At 42.8% G+C, this 17776-nt stretch overlaps 1 protein-coding gene and 1 long non-coding RNA gene across 3 annotated transcripts in view; one reads left to right on the top strand and one right to left on the bottom strand.

The window, feature by feature from the left end:
- The window catches only part of GAB3 (GRB2 associated binding protein 3), a 63777-nt gene that overhangs the window by 45709 nt on the left and 292 nt on the right, over positions 1-17776 (bottom strand). The window lies entirely within an intron of this gene.
- On the top strand, positions 1090-17714 carry LOC127059605 (uncharacterized). The gene is made up of 2 exons (XR_007777576.1): positions 1090-7662; positions 17505-17714. It is a non-coding gene; the product is annotated as an uncharacterized LOC127059605 (long non-coding RNA).

The following is a 17776-nucleotide window of genomic DNA, read 5'->3' as shown; positions in this document are numbered from 1 at the left end:
AGAAACACAAAGCATTACTTTTGCCAGGCAGCTCCAAACTTACAGTATTTGCTCAGCTGGGTTCCAGGAGATTTTCAAGAAAAATCAACTGTAGTGACTTTTGTGGAATTCCAATGTGCTTCATGTTTCAGATGAAACAGTGCCAGTGCCATTATTTAATGTTCCTATCAATGAAAAACCATGTGATGCTGATTCTCTTTCACCCTCTCAGCATGGATACTCTGACTATCTTTGATACTCCTACTACTTTTTTTGCTGTGAATCAAACCACCATCAAAGAACCCACATAGGAAACAAAATGGATTTAGATGCTTGAATGACTTATACAGCCCAGCCTGGCAGCAATGGGATGTTTGTGCCTGTATTACTCAAAAGGGCCCCTCTAAACCCATAATGCAGCAGACTCATGATGCTGCTATGCTCTTTCTGCACCCTTCACCCTGCTTTGCAAAAGTAAGAATGTGCTTTTCACTTCTGAAAAAGTTTGAACTGTCTTCCAATGATTTATTCATGTGGTGTAATTAAGCACAAAACCTGACCCAGCTCAGCAGAGGCACGATTTCCAGCTCTGTGGTTTCTCACCTCTGAGACTATTTACTATTTGCCTGCCAGTAATTACCACAACCATCTCCTGCTTTGAATTCTGCTACTGAAGAGGGTTTCCAGTTACTTTCCTTAAACTTAAAGGGAACTTAATTTTAAAACTCAGCTGAATGGAGAACTCCCATGAATCAGGAAATAAAATCATTTGCAAGTTTTTCTTCTTGCTTTTTCACCAGGTTAGTTGTTATTGGTTTCAAAATGCCCTGGCCAGCATTTCTTTTCAGTCCCTGAAGTATTTTGTTGCTGTTTTTTAATATACCCTGTGCCTAAAGGGACAAATGCTTGGAAGTGTTTACATTTTTCACTTGCTTCTTGGAAATGATGGCCCATAGATAAAAAGAATACTTCTGCAATGATAATTTGGCACTTAAAGAGCTTCTAGTCTTACTGACTGTTTGAATTAATTTTTAAACCCATCACAGATGTCCATATTTCATTCTGTGAGTTCCTTATTACTTAAAATAAATTGAGAATTATGGTGCTTACTAATATTATTGCATTGCTATTGTCATGAGATTATAATATACATAATTTAAACAATGATTTATTGAAAAAAAAAAAGAAAAGGAAATTTTAAGCCTATCTAGGAATTTGGGGTATTTGAGCAGTCATCTTTCAATAAATCCAAAATAAATATTTTAAATATGCCATAGGACATTCCTGCCTATCTCTTTGAATACCAATATTGATCCTGTAACCTCAGTCTCCTCTCCATAATGGTTTATTTCAATTTTTACAAAATTTAGGCAGAATAATCTGATTGCCTTGAATCCAGCTGGATTAGGACTATGTGTTTTTTTAATCCAAGGCTCCTTCTCCATGTCTAATTTTATATTTGTTCCTATTTGACAGTTAAAAGGAAAACAAAAGCTTTTCTTGGATACAAAATCCTCTGCAAAATCAGACCCATAATATACAAGTAAAGCTGAAGGTGAATGAAAACTAAAATCATCCCATGCCCATTCCTTGCGACTCTTCTTGCGTCCAGATTGAAAAATTGGTGTTTTTGCAGGTCTTAGCACTTTTCAGTGTTTTTCAGGATATTTTCACTTTCATTCTTTTGCTGCAAAGAACCAATGTCTCTAGAGACAGACTGTTGCTTGCATGCTTTCTAATCCACATTTAATCAGAACCCATGGCATACACCTATGATTAATTTCACATTGCTTCAGCTCTGAGGTGGAAACACTTGGTGACTGATGTCACGTGCTCTATGTGTCAGAAAACCCTCTGAGAGAGACAGCTCAGCCCCTCCAGAGCTCCAGGACCACATCTCTACTCACAGGAATACAAACATCTCCAAGACCCCCTTAACAGCCCCTGATTAAAGAGGCTGCATTCAGGGGACAGAAGCAGCAAGGAGAGATCTTCTTGCTTGTCTGCCATTTCCTAAGCCTGTGGCTACTTCACTTTTATGTGGACTAGCAAGGGCCACAGCCACCCAAGGGGCCAGGGAAGCCTCTGCAGGGATGCTGAGGGTTGGCCATGAACACCACCAAAGGAGGAATGTGGGAGAGGTGGAGGTGGCTGCAGAGGGTCAAAGCAGGAGAGCCCAGGGCCTCTGAAGAGACCCTCATGTCCTGGGCTGCAGTGAGTGTCAGACTCTTTTGGCTGTTTTTTTCTTTTTTTTTTTTTTTTTTTTGCATGTGTGTGTCTTGCATTCCCACACCACAAAGCAAGCTGCTGCTTCCATCCTGACAGCTCCAGAGTTCTGAGCATGGATTGTGCCTGAGCATGGGTTGGTGGCTCTGCCTTGCCTCTGCACAGACAAAAATCACCAGCTCTGCATTCACTGCCTTGGGAGGCTCTAGCTGGAAGGGAGCTCCCCCAGCTGCAGCTGGGCACTGCCTCCACAGGGATTTACTACCAGAGACTTCCCATGCCTAACAATCTTCTCCAGAGTTCTCTGCTTCTGGCTTGGTCCTTGATTAATTAAGGTCTTGACACTGTGAAACTGAGAATTTTTCCCAACAGCATTATATACAGGAAAGAGCAATTACAGGCTCAGGACTAATGCACTACACACTCACTGTTGCACTCATTCCACTGAACTACGTTAGTAATTAATGGTATTTTCACCAAAAAGCTGAGCAAACACAGTAACAATAGCAAGTCAAATGTACAACATTGTGAGACATGGGTTTCAAAAGAACAGGGACCAAAGTTGCCAAGGCCTCCTGGATTCAGGTAACTCCCTGAGCTCTTCTTTCCACTCAGCTGAGATCTCCCCAGCATTTACCACAGTTACACCCTGACCTTAGAAGCAGAGTGTTATTATTATCATCATGTCAGAGCACCCCTCTGATGTAACAGGTGTTTGGTTAGAACTTTGTCAAGTCAGTGTTTATTTTTAACAGCTGGATTACCAACAGCCATTGGATGTGTCCCCTTTTCCCTGTCCCCTGAGGTGGAGTCCCTGCCCTGGGGCTCTGGTATTTGCTGACTAACCAGAGTGCCTGTAGCCTGTTCCAGAGCCTCAGACTTGGTACTGGGAACAGGAGAGGCAACACTCTGCACCAGCACAGTGATAACTGGAGGTGTGAGACAAAGGTTTCAGGTAAGATGCTGCAGGCAGAAAGGGTATCTGCACTGGCAGAGCCCTTGCCACCAGCAGTTTGGGCTTCCTACAAATCTTTCTACAAAAGGCTGAGATTTTTTCCAGCACTTGGGCATTTCCCTTTGCTGCTCTGCAGGCTGTTCCAAGGTCTTCAGCAGAAACATGTCAGGCCTGCTTCCACCATTCCTGTTTGAACACAGCCCCTGGACAAGAGAGTCAGCTCTGGACTGGATCTGGGAGAATATAACAAACACACAGTTTTCCAGATAGCCACTGATGTTCAAGCATGAAAGCAACAGTTTGATTATTGCATTCTGATTGCTCTATTGCACATGCATGTTATCAACAAAAAAGTCATGCAAAACTTATGGTGGATTTCACTTTTTCTTATTTAACTGTTTTATTGTAAGCATGTACAATGCTCCCCCCAACAATTTTTGTTGAAAAGATGAGCCAGCATAGCAAAGTTTTAAACATCCTTCTGCTTCTTTACAATAAGACAGATGATCATGACATTTAAGTTTTCCCTTTACTAGTTTAAAACTTTCCACTTTATCTCAGAGTCCTTATCCTGAGAGATACTTCAGAGAGTTTGATTGTACAAGCAGTGAATAGAGACCCGGGTTTTTGGTGTTGATTGGCTTCTATATATACTGAATTTATTTATGGAAAATCAGAACATTCTCCTTGCTAGGCACTCTCTACAGGTCCAGTAGTGAAATATCCTCAGCCATACAACCTAGTCCATGAGTTGGTCCAAAGAATTTTCACTGGGGACTCCCAAAATTACTGTCCCAGTGATGGGCCAACAGTACCCTTGGATGAGCTTAGTAAATTGAGCATTCTTAGGGCAGACTCCAGGGGACCATAGTAAAAATAGGAGGGATTAATTTTGTTTGCAATTTGAGTAAATACACCAAGGGCAAAGGAGACACAAAACCTGAACTATGCTCTTAAGACTTGGAGAAAGCAAAAGGAATCTGACAGGACAGTGTGTGGGAAAGCAGGGATTACCTCTGCTTGTGTTGCTGCTGCTTGAATCAAAGGGCTGTCTGCATTTTTACTGGCATAGCTGAGCTGCCATGTAGCTGCTGGCATGAGTAAGCCATGGGAACACTCTGGTATTGATAAAAAGAACCTTGTTCCCAGCTTAGTTTATATTGCTCCAGAAACAGTTAAAGGAAAAAGATGTCGCTCACCCCAAGAATATCCGAGATGTTTATCAGCCTAATTATAGTGATTGAATTCATGCATCACCATACATCTCTGTGGGTTTCCTGCAGATTTCATTGGAAGTGGAGCTTCTTGGAACAAGTCAGTGGCAATCATTTAATCAGTGTTACACATAAACTGGTTACTGAAGCAGATTTTTGCTGTATCACTAAACAGGGATTACTGGAATTTCCCATAGGAATATATTACTCTGGATTAACAGCCTGGAAAAAAGTTTCCAACTCTGGTGTGCTGAGTGGCATCACAACGTGACTGTGAGGTGTCAATGGCCATTCTAAGCTATTAAGGGTAAAGATACTTTTTCCTGGATCTAGCCATAAGTGCTTAGGTGATTTGCAAATGGAGCCCTAGGGACTCACAAACAGCAAGCAGCAAAACAGATCCTCTGGAGAAAGTCAGCTGCAAATCTGCAAACTGTCCAGTTCTTAAACAAAGGGATTTAGAGATTTTTTCAAGATCTTCTGAAGATTTTCCCTAAAACTCCCAAAGAGCTGAAGTTGTTAGGGAAAGTGCAAGCCACATAGGATGCACATGAAATATCAAAATATCTCTGGCCACTAGACTTCACTGCTGGAAGAACAGGAATTGTAGGAAATAACCCCAAAACATGTCAGCAAGGCTGTTCTGTGGCCCAAAGCACGAGGTTTTCCTCCCCCAGACATGCCAGCTCAGCCAGAGAGCTGCTGCCTCAGGCAGGAGCAGTCAGTAATGTGACTTTGGTGTCACTGTGACTGGCAAGGACCTCCACTGCTGGAGATGGGCTCCATTTGGAGAGAGAAGACAAAGTCTGATGGAGGAAATGGCTGTAATGCAGAAGAGCAAAATGAAATACTGCTGTGGGAAGCTCAGTGTGCAAGCCAGGAAAGCACCCTGATGGGGATGCAGGGCACAGCTGGGGTAAGGAATGTGGCATCTGATGGTACCTGCAGCAGACACAGGGCAGGGCTCTGTGCCTGCTGCTGCCTCACCACTACCCTCATGTTATCATCAGGCATTAGGAAGAAGTTCTTTACTCAGAGGGTGGTGAAGCACTGGAACAGAGAGCTCAGAGAGCTGTGGCTGCCTCTTCTCTGGAAGTGTTCAAGGCCCAGGTTGGATGGTAGCAACCTGATCTAGTGGGTGGCATCCTGGCAGGGGGCTGGAATGATCTTTAAGGTCCCTTCCAACCCAAGCCACTCTGTGATTCTGTGTTCTCACACACGCTGTGGTGCATAGCAACTCGTCTGCTGGGCCATCTGCTGAGCTGCCTGCACTCAAATTAGGACTGCAACTCCTCCTTCCTATGTGCAGCTTTTCAAAACTTACACCCTCCTCTCTGCAAACCTTCTTCTCCTGCTTGATCCATTACATCATCCATCCTCATCAGCTGGACTGGCTGGAAGGACAGGAGGTGTTTGGCAGCCTTGCATTGTCTCTCACCCTCAGATCAATCCCCTCACCTGGGGAGAAGCATTACAGGCACTTGCCTGCACTCTGTGTGCTGCCCCATCCAACAGGGTCATCAGTTCAGAGATGGGGCAGGAATCCCCCAGCCAGCAGTCAGCATCTGCATCAGCATTCTGTGCTTCCAGGTCCCCAGCTGGGGATGGTAGCATGGTCTACTGTTGGCCCTGAGTCATGCAAATCTTATGCCAGGCAAAGCAAAAATGGCTGCACCATGCATAGATTTAATCTCTCAAATAGACAGTGAGATTTTTCAGTGAGTTCATTATTTTTAAGAAGTTACCAATTTCTCTGCAACTCTGCTTTTATTTCTCACCATAACTCTATCTGGCTGAAATATCATTTTGTGGAAAATTGTGTGAGCGAGATGTTACACAAAATGAACTGAAACTGTGCATTTGAACATAATCATATCCATTCATTGCCTCCAGTTTCCAATCACAGGCTGGTAAATGCTGCAGTTCTCATAGCACATACCATCTCTCCCAGTGTCACTGCAGCTACCAGGAGCTCTGATAATAATGGCAGATCTGGGGGTTTCCACTGGGATGCAAAATCCTCCTACCTGCTTTTCTTTTCCCACTCCCTTGCTGCTGAGGACCATGGCTCTGTGCTTGATCTGCATTCAGCCAATTCATAGAAAAGCTAAAGAGAAAAACCTTGAGCTCAACCTGACATTCAAGTTCAGTGTTTAAAGGTGATGAGACATCATCAGTCACAAAGTACTGTTGTTTCTAGTAAGGAATATGTAGGAAAACAGTTCCAATCATTTAAATGTTCCCCATAAATATAGTCATAATGGGTTAGAATTTGAGACTACATTTTCTAGCTTTAGTTTTCTCTCTAAGCTCCTGTTTTGCTAAAGAACATGAGGTACCATTTCTATTTCAAGGGCTTTTTTCTGATGAGTCTAAGTACTTTGCACATGAAACCTTTTCAGAGAGGACAAAGAGGTATTCCAAGCAGACTCATGCAAACTCATAAAGGCAAATGAAAGCTTCACATCCAGCTCTCCAGTCTGACTCTGCACCTGCCTGATTCCAGCAGCTTACTAAAGCCAGTATTTACTTGGCCTTTCTGATCCTTATGGGTGCACTTGACTCTGGAAGGAAAAAGTTTCATGCTGGGTGGTGCAGACTCAGTTATGCTACAACACCACATTTCCTTGCTGCTGTTGCTGTGCAGGCTCATGTGCCTTTTCTTGTTATCCCAGCAAGGAGCCATGAAGATTGTGCACCATGAACTAAACCTGGAGTGGTTCTGCACAACCATGTTTGCACTCCAAACAAGTACTCTGGTACTCTGACTGCAGCAACCCGAGCTGGAAGTCAGAAGTGGCCAGCTGCCCTACAACAAACTGACCTTAGGCTTTGTGTCCATTAATGCTGTAAGGTCTTACATCTGAGTGCCTTCCTCTGCTCCTTATCTTTTATTCATATGCATAGATGACACATAAAATACCTGCTAAAACCTCTGACAATATGCTCATACAGAGATCCCAGCTCCACTTCCAAATCCAGTGAACCCCAGAAACAAGTCAAACAGAAACCTGTCTGTGGGTGCACAGTGAGTTCTGAGCATACCAGAATTAGAGCCAGCACTGCTGATGTCCTCATTGAGCTGAGCCTGCTAAGCTACAGCCTCATCCTTCCTTGGACCTGTCACTGGGGACCATCTCCAGGACTACCCCTCTCCACCACTGTGTTCTGGGAAGGACTGCACAGCTACAGCTCCACACAAGCTCCCCTTGACTCTCACCTCCCAATCCTGTGCTGCCTGTTCTCTGATGGCAACTTCCACTGAAGCATCTCTGAGCCCACCACAAGGTAAGTGCCACAGGGAGGGGAGTATTGTACTGACTGAGAACAGCAGTGCAAATATGCTTAATCTTCATCCAGCTAACCACAGCTTATCTGAAAGCTGCCCATGTCTGCCAGCTTCTGCCTTGGCACAATTTCATCCAGTTTAACAATCAAGCTGTTTGCCCCAGCAAAGAGCACAGGCAAACATCCCTGCAGCCCATCTGGACTGATCCAATGGGGAACTGCTGCAATCTACCAGCCAGCAAAACAACTTTTCTTACAAGTTTTAGAAAATAATTTCAAGCACCTGGAAATATGAAAGACAAATAGGTCCTCAAGAGGACAACATAACAGAACTGCAGAGGGCATAATTCATCCTTCATTCCACTTAGCAATGCTGCTGTTACTGGTTAAAACTGGGCAGTTTGCTGAGCATATGCAACACAGCCCTGGAAAGGACAGGCTGTAGGCTGCTCTTCTCCCAGCTGCAGACTTCTGTGGAGAAAATGTCTGCTAAAATCTTATTCACTCCAAAGAGAGATAAATCATAGTAATTGCACTTTAGGGTTTGAGATAAATGCAGTCTCTGGCAAGGGTGAAGGATTTGACAGAGTCCAAATGAGGATTTGAACTCCACAGGGGACAAGAAAGCTTCTAACACCCTCTCAGAGTGAGGCTAAATACTGGTTGTGGTAGAAAACAACCAATTGCAGCAGCAAACTTGTGATGAAGGTAAATAAACAACCCTGATGTTGTTTATTTACCCTAAACTCTTGTTTTCTGACACAGAAAGTCAGACACACCCCAAGGTCTAAGGCACTAGGGGTTGACGTGGGGCTGAAAATAAGAAAGTATCTTATTAAACCAGCTATTCACATCCATCATATGAGGAAATGCTCCTAATCCTTCAGATCCATCCCTTCATTCAAGGAGCATTAACAAAGAACATTTTAAACCTTGTGCAATTTAGGATCAAGACTTGCTGCATCTTTGGCTCTCGTTGTACCTCTAATTTAATCCTCTTCTATAAATTTGATGCTAAATGTGGGATTTTCTGGAATGCTTCAAATCCAAAGGTCCCTTCCATAGGGGGAACTTGTTTGTTTGGAGAAAAGTAACAGATTTGTGGAACTACAAAAATAACACTACAAAATCTCTAATAGGACTGCATGCACTGAACTGGTTAAGGTTATTGCTCTAGGCTTCTTCCCTAACACACAAAGAAATTAGAGGCCTCATATTGTGGATAATTTGTTTATAGGTAAACATATATGTTTAAAGAGAAGATCTTCCAGATTAATTACAAATCTGCTAAATTAACTGGTGGCTCAGCGCTGCTCCATGTCCCACCTTCTGCCAGGGGAAGGTCTGGCAGCTTCCAGCTGCTCTGCTGTGGGCTCAGAGTTCCTGATGCTCCCAGAGCAGCAGGGCCAAGGGTTTGGTGCTCAAGGAACACAGCCCTGAGCTTCCAGCAGCTGCCTCAACAGCTTGCAAATAAACTCAGAAGCCTCCCTCTGCAGTTAAGGAGGCTGCTGGGCTGATTCCTGGGCTGAGGGTGCTTCTGCCTAAGCCCATGTGGCTGGAGGGAGGGCTGGGCTCTGCTTTTCAGGCATTGCTGCAGTGCCCCATTCACTGGGGCTGATTGCCTGGGGCTGGAGCAGAGCTCCTGGTGCCCAGGGACAGCAGGGGCACACAGAGAAAGCAGAGCAGGATGAAATGACCCTGCTCTTGTGCAGGTTCACAAGCCAGGCTCACAAAGAGGGGCAGGCACCTGGGCTGCTCACAGAGCCCGAGCACATGTTGTGTATCTGGGCTTTGGGAACCTGCCAGACTACCCCAGAAAGGACAATGGACTCGCATTTCCTGGGGTTTTTTTCCTCAAAGCTTGCTCCCTCTGACAGGTTTTCCCTTCTGTGTGCGCCTTTGCAGAGTGAATTTTCTGCAGTCCCTGGGTCCTTTGATACCTCCAAGTACCTGCCCAATTTACAGCAGTGTGAGGTGCCACTGTTTTACTGTGCAAATTTGATCTTGCAAAGAACAAAGCCAAAAGACTTACAACTCCCAAGGTGTCATTTTTTTATACTCTGACATGCTCAGAAATTCTGTTGCAATTTCCTTCTAAGTAGTCTAGGGTTAATGAGACTGAAGAGAATAATAGGAAGGAAATAAATAATTATATATTCTCTCTTTTTTTTTTTTTTCAACATGTCCCAAATGTCACCTTTGACCTGGCTTTCTATTTCTGGCATGGACTAAACTCCCTCTATTTATTTAGCAGCCTACACACCATTACAGTAACATAGCAACAGTACTTTCAGTTGTGAATTTGAAAAAAAAGCAAAGCAAAAAAAAAAAAGAACATATGAACATTTTAAAACTGTTAAAGCATTGCAGTCTAGTAACACTTCAAGAAATGCCTTTTCTTTTTTTATATATATATTAAATACCAGAGTTATTAAGCTTCCAGTCTGCAAACCCAAAGGAAAGGGATGCACAGGGGAACCAAAGCAGTGTCACCACCACAAAGCCTTTTCTTCCTATGACAATCTGATGGTCCCCTAACCTTTCTGTCTGTCTTAATGGTGTTCTAGCTTGGCTATTTATTGGGCTCAGAGCAGATGAAAGCAGGAGTTTGGGGAGGAATCTGAAATAATTATGGGGTTTAGCTGGTGGTTTCCCATCACTTTCCAGGGACAGCTCACCATTATTTTATAATCCATAGCTCAAGGCTGGTGTGACACTCAGTTATCTGTCAAAAAGCAATATTTAAAAAAGTATAAAGTGTAACAGTAACAGGAATATTGGGAGTACCAGTCCCATTTTCAGCTGACAGTCCAAATCTCACTGTTTTACTGGGAAAGGTAATCAGTGATGACCTGTAAAAGCAGCCCTGGAGTCAGGGGAGGACGCAGTGAAAAAATGTTGCAAACCTTTTTACAGTGGGAGCAAAGCACTTGAAAATCTCAAAAAACCCCAGTTCCCTGAGCTGCTTGAGTGCTTCTTATTTTTAAACCTAAGGCCTCAGTGAGAATGCAATTATTTTCTTAGGATGGGTTCAAAATGTTGAACTTATTAAAAATAAAACTTCTTAAGCTTGCAGAGCTTCCACTGTAAATATTAGTAAACAATCCAGATGATGTAGCTGGAACAGCAGTGCACACTTGGCGAGGGAGCATTATCACTTCTCCTGAAACTGTTTCTTCACTGCTACTGTAAACCCAGCTGGCATCTCTTGGGATGTTTCCTCTCCTCCCCGAGTGATCTGATCAGCTCAGTCACCTCTGAGTACCTGGAGCTTTTCTGTGGAACCAGCAACAGCCCCTGGAAGTGCAGCTTTACTTTGCTACTTGGGTACTTTACTTTACTTTTGGGTGCTTCCCAAAGCCGCTTCCCCAGTGCTCCCAAACCCAGGAAGAACTTTGGTAAAGCTCATGGCTTTACTGCTCTGTTTGTAAAGTCTGCACACAGCTCAAGCTTGTTCTGAACTATTGGCTTCTCCTTGGCACGACCAGTTCGTGTCAGCTTGCAAAAATGGCTCCACAACTGTAAAATCCTTGAACTTCTACAAACAGTTTGCAAGTCTGGTATGTAAAAACAGACTGTTCACAAACTATGTGCTCTGCTGACATTATAGCAGTTGCAAAGCTAGAAAGGGTCCCCTCATGGCCATTATTCTGTCCAACAGAAATATGAATACATAACCCACGGTCTCAAGACTTGGGAGTCACAGGATGAATATTTATCACTAACAGGCCTCACAGAAAGCATTGTCTTTTTAAAAAAGCATTGTCAAAAATGAGCCAAAAACTTTCACATGACAATCTAAGCTCGGTTTAAATTAACACTCTCATTTAAGTAACTTCGAATTCATACTAATAACAACATTTTACTGCCTACTGTGAAATGCTCCATGAAAATGGATCCTGGATAACTGAAATGTGCTGTTCAGGGCTTTTGTGGAAAGCTACAATGCAGTTTTGACTGCAGGGGTCAGGTGGGGTTTTTGGCATCGGGAGGGAAGGGAATAACAAAATCTCTAAGAACAGTTGTCTCATTCTAACAATTACAAAGCTATGAATGAATTAGCCTCAGAAAGGGAGTATTTTCTGGCACAAAGTCTAGGCATCAGTTTTGGTCTCTTTTGAACAAATACCAAGCTGCAGCAGATTCTAGAATTGAGTTTTGCATGGCTATGTGTTTGTTTGTTTATTTTCCTGATGCAACACAAACCGAAGCAAGTCAAGGATATTATTGTAAAGCAGAAAAAAGAAAGTTAAAGAATTACATTTTATTTAACAATTAAATGAGAGAGAAGAAAATGTATTTTATCTGGCTGCATGTAATGTTTGGACATGCAAATTTTATTTCAAGACCACCATTTTTTCCTTGTCCTATCACATTGCTAATTTATTTCCAAATCAAATGAAAAGGACAAAAATGCAAATAAAATTACTGTTTTTCCAACAAGTAACATTGTCCCTTTCCCTAAAAACCTAACAAATTTTTATAACAAATATTCATAACATTTTAATGCATCATGGTAGAAGTAATGTGTTTATCCATATTTCCATAGATGACATGCTGCGACAAAAACTTCACCAAAGTATGACTGGTAAAGCATTTTCCTCTGAGCCATGTTTGACTGCATCACTCATTTAATCGCCACTCAAGTTAACATTTCCTTCTCTATTTCAAACTAGCATGTTTTTTTAAGGCTTTATTTTTGAATGCAAAGACCTGATAACTTGTGGGTTTCTGTTTTGAATAGAAACCAATAGCTGGACATTCCTGTGCACTGAAAACATGTAGTGAAAGATTAAACTGGGGCTTCAGGACTATTATGGCTCCACCCAAATAAATAGTTCAAGGGAAATTATTCTGATACACAGGTTGCCAAGAACAGCAACCTTCTTTCTTAGAAGTCAACCTATCTCATTGGATTTAAACTATCAAAACATCGTTAAAAGGGAAGAAAATGATCTATAATAAACACCACATTTAACCTACCAAAACAAGGTCTGATTTGCACATAGCTAATTACAAATGTTTAATTCCAGTGATGGAAACTCCTTCCTAACATAAATATTCTGCTGTTGTTTTACCAGTGAGATCAATTTGTACAGGATTTCACAGTGAAGGGAACATGTAGACTGACACACAGGAGCTTCTGTTTGAAAGCCTTCATGTTCTCAAAATTCGTTTCTTTTTAATACACAAACCAGACAGATAGAATATTCGCTGGATTTTAAAATGAAGCAACAACAGAAAAAAACCATAGGCACAAAACTTACAACTGGAATGAGCTGAAAGTCTCTGACAACTTTCTGCACCCACGTGACTCCTACTTCCACCCAGCCTGTGAACCACAGCTACAAAACCCACTCACATTGGGTAAAGCAGCTCAGGGAGCTCGGGATATTTATTCAGGAAAGTATGAAAGGTGGTCAGGATTCTCTGTTCAAAAGGGACAGGACTCAAGAAGTGAGGCTTTGTAAGGAGCATCTGGAAATTAAAAGACTTAAAGATAAAAATTAAATTTGGGCTTCTTCTTGAGAATATTTTTCAGAAACTTCCTCCAAACCCAAAAGCAGCAGAAGTACTTGACCTCACAAAGCACTTGGGACTTCTTTCAGGAGAGGGTGGCAGTGTCCTTTGGTGACAGCAGCCCAGTGCAGGGTCAGGGAGCAGATGCTCTCCATCCCACCTGCCCTTTGCTGTGCTCTGCTACTCCTGTTCCTATGACTTGAGCAAACTCGTCCATAATTCTACTTTACTTTTTCTTCTTAGCAACTTCCTGTTTGTTCTCCTGATAAATACCAGAACTTCAGCTAAAAATGGAGAAGTTGCCTAGATTCTCTTATCTTCTAAAGCCCCAGCCTTGGTGTGCTGCGGTTGGGCTCCGGCAGATCCCCCAACGGTCAGAGATGCTGGGCTGGGCTCTGCTCTGTCCTTCTGGCAGCACTTACTGCCCCACACACAGACACAGCTGCCAAGAACTCTGCCCCACCAGCTTTTGCCATAGGGCACATTCATTTACACCTCTATTTGTCTTCTCAGACCAGACACTCCAGGAAGAAGTGTGGTAGGAAGTACAAGGCTACATTTTCTAATATGGGCTCCATTTGGGACTCTTGCTCTAGAGATGCTGACAAGGAATTTTGATTTTCAACAATGTTTGAAGAAATCAGTCACTCAAGTAAAGTGGGAAACGTGCCCTTTTTTGAGCAAGTGGTCTTCCCTCATCAACTTGTATAGTACTGAAGATTAAAAATAGCTCTTCAGCTGGGGCACAGCTGCACAGCGTGAGCTTAAAGGGAGCTGCAGTGACTCACAACAAGCAAACATCTGGATATGGCCCTTTACTACTGCAAACCACACAACACTAACAGCAAGTAAACACTGGCAGGGCATTCAGAGGAGCTACTGCTGCCTTCCAGACTGTGTGACAAACAATGGGACAGCGATTTGAGGAGAGGCTGCAATTAGCTGTGTGTTAAAATTCCCATCTCCTTCTTCTTGTCAGCACATGAGCAATGTGTCTTCTCAATAGAGAAGACTTATTTCATTAGACATTCTCTGGGCCTTCTTCTATGTTGTTTTTCCTTTCATTGTGACTTTTGCACTGGCTGTGTTAAGTCCTTTGTTTCCAAGGCCATGAAACCATTCCTTCCTTCCACCTCCCCCAAATAAACAACAAATAATAACAGTCAGTGATCAGATAAATTTCCACATGAAAACTACCAAGGAGCCAGCCATTCAATGCTGACAATAAAGAATTGGGATGGATGTGCTCAGGAGCAATGTAAGGAACTGTAAAACCCATCAAATTTGAAGCAGATTCCCCCATTACACCTAATTTCCTGCAGAGGCCGGTATTCACTGATCCACTAACATCAACAGCAAAAATCTTCCGGGGCTTTTCCTCCTGTGGGGCGGAATGTCAAACTATGACTGATACTTAACATTTTTGGTCTAGAGCAGGATGGACTTTACCTCCATCACCACCACTTCTTAGTTTTTGTTAGCAGCTTCTTCCCCTCTGTCTCCTGCCCCATACCCAGCTTCCCCCAGCTCTGGCTGTTCCCTGGCACCCCTCAGGCCCACGCAGACCTGGTGGGTGAGAAAAGCTGGAACCAAGTGGGGAAATGAAAGCAGCACAGCTTTCGGGTCACACTCAGAGGACAAAGGACGGCAACACACACCAAATACACTCCTGGGAGACTCCTTGCACAAGAGCCTCTATAGATAGGCTGACGTGCTGGTTTCATGGTTCAAGTATCAGATTGAGAGAAAAGCATTGCCCATGCCATTAAATCACTATTAGAGTATTTGCCTGATGTAGCAAAGCTCCCTGTGCTTTCTAACTAATTCTTTGTGTTTAGCATTAAGCTCTCTGTTTTTACAGAAAGTTACACTAGGGTAATTAATCTCATGTTCGTTTCCTGCACATGCAAGAGAGCAGCCTTTGTTAGGGAATGATAAGACACTTCTAAGAATAGTGTTACTAAGAGCATCGGCTTTGTAAGACATTGCAGGAAAAATATAGACTCTTAACACCTGCTTTTCACTTTCAAAGTTTTGAAAATAATGTTCTGCTTACCCAGAGGCAAATTCTGACTTGTTTATGCATAGAAAACCTAACTGCTTTCACCAGACAACAAATATAAATGAAGGCATCCTTTGGTCTTTAGGCTCCAGTCTTGGAAAGAACAATTTGTTAAATTTTATAACACTGCAAATATTTCCAGTGGCTTCAGAGGGGCTATTGCAGTTCCCAATCTCACAACCTGAGTTCATTGCTTTTTCTGGTCTTTTAACCATATATTCCACTGAAATTAAATGGATTTTCTTACTGACAGATGTAATAGATATAATAGATGAAGGATTAAGAATTTATCTGTGTGTAAAACACTGTACCCTCAGATCAGACCTTACAAAGGCCGGATGCTGAGCTCAGGAAAATGTAAACTGGGAGACAAGCCCATGAGAGCAAACGAGGCTGGGCAGCGTGCGAGAGGTGCCACGAGCAGCAGGCCAGGCTGGCACTTGAAGCTCCCTGGAAGCTGGAAGCTTGGGCTCAGACCGCGGGCTTTTGCAGCTGAGCACAAAGGGTGGTGTTGAACTCGGGGATTTATGTCCGTTGTCAGTTCAGAACCAGAGCCAACACCATTCTCCTGTAAGCGGTTGACACTTGACACCTCCTGAAGTCAGTTTAAACGGGCATTGTTTTAAAGCTCTGTTGTTTTTAAGCAGTCACCGTGGCTCAGCCCGAGCTCTGTGCTACCCCAGTGCAAGATGCACGAACGGCCATGCTGGTGAAACAACATAAAATAGGGAAGAAATAGTTTACAGCAGGTGAGAGACAATTTCCATTTGGTTTGGAGCATCCACTGTGCAACCAGTCATGTGAGAAAGGACATTGAGCTTTGCTGTAGTTGCACAAGATTTCTTTCTGCTTTATTATGGACAAAGGACTACCTTATCCTCCTAACCAGAAAACAAAGCTTAATCTGCAGAGATCTGGCTAATCCAATGGTGTTTGGAGAATAACATAGACCAAATTTCCCCTGGTTTTGTAGTGTAAAATCTGAGCAGAGCAGACTGCAAGTAGCCTTGTGAGCTGATCAGAGCCCCTGTTGTGACTATTATCTTCACTGTATAATGGGGGCTTTCAATCCCCAGCTTTATCACATTCTGTTTTCTCTACTTTGCCCTTTTATGAATATTGAGTCATCAAAAATAGCTTCACTGACAGAGTTACTAATGATACCAGCTGGGTGAATCAGTGGCTCTTACACTGTGCCTGCCATACAGTGCTATTAGTGCACTCGTTACAAAATACAGCAAAAATGAGATGCCCATAATTTATTTGCAGCTCCCATGAGACACATCATAGTGGTTATTTTAGAATTGGAAAATGCTAAGTGAACAAAGCAAATATTCAGCCACTTCAATGCAATACTGTGGTCTACAGGAAGAAACTCTGGCTAAGAATAAGTTAAAAATAATTCCAACATCAGTAAATTATCCTTTCTGATAGTTTTTAGCCAAAGAAAAAACACACTACCAAATGATATCCACCATATTCTTCCACAAGACACTTATGCCTCACATTACCGGGAAAAGCTAACATCAGCACTCCAGAGAAAACGCTGATAAACAGAAGAGAACACGACAAATGATGTAAGCTGTGCCCACGGCTGGAGCGCCGGAGCCACGGCCAGTGCATCCTACGAGTACGGTGCAGAGCTCGGGGGAAGTCAGGTTAGAAGGGCATGACTCAAACGGGTATTACCGATTCCAAAAGTGTCACAGCAGAACATAACAACATGCCTGATGAAGAACCACCACAAATGAGTATGCAAAATGGCCCATGAGGGGCTTATATTGTTAATGCTGTCCCAAGCAAATTTTTAAGGGTCATTTATTCCTACCCGGAGTGCTTTCCTCGCACCCTGCAATGAGACAGTTTCCTATGTTTGCAACACACATCCTTTTTTTTTTTTTTTTTTTTTTTTCCCAGACGAACAGGCAAGCAGATACAGAATGAAACAAGGGGCCCATAGTGCACTTGCAGATCTCCATGCAGGGCTCGCTTCTTCTCCCCAGCCCCCTTCACCTTTCAGCTATCAGGAACTTTACAGCGCAGCATCTTCCAGCACTTCTTTATCACAAACCAAAAAGCTTTCTGAAGCTTTCTGCTAACAACTGCATCTGGCATTAGTAAATAAAACTATTGCATATGTTGCCTTTAGCAAGTGTCATAGAAATTACAGAGCATCTTAACAAAACCAAGCTTCAGAATTTAAATTACTAGAATTTTTGCTGTTTGGGTTTGGATTTTTTTTTTCCCCCTTTCCTTTTAGGATGTTTTTGTCCGTCCCTGGAAAAGTGACATCTGCAATTCTATTACAACAATTCTGTTAGTCACGGCTGCGTTAACTGAAACCGAAATGTGGTTTTTAACCTAAAATATGTTGCATAACAGCTGAAGTACTGTAATCTTAAGAGCCGGGAAAGGTTAATTCCAGAGGGCACAAGAATGTCGGTGGAAACTAAAATACTCCATAAGCGCATGGACTTGGAATTCTTTTTGTTTTGGTCCAAGGCGAAGCCGAAACGGGCGAGAGATTTCAAA

This window comes from Serinus canaria, chromosome 4A, assembly GCF_022539315.1.
Source record: "Serinus canaria isolate serCan28SL12 chromosome 4A, serCan2020, whole genome shotgun sequence".
In the NCBI taxonomy this organism is placed as follows: Eukaryota; Metazoa; Chordata; class Aves; order Passeriformes; family Fringillidae; genus Serinus; species Serinus canaria.
Note: the sequence above shows the minus strand (reverse complement) of the source record. Positions and strands in the feature narration are given on the sequence as shown.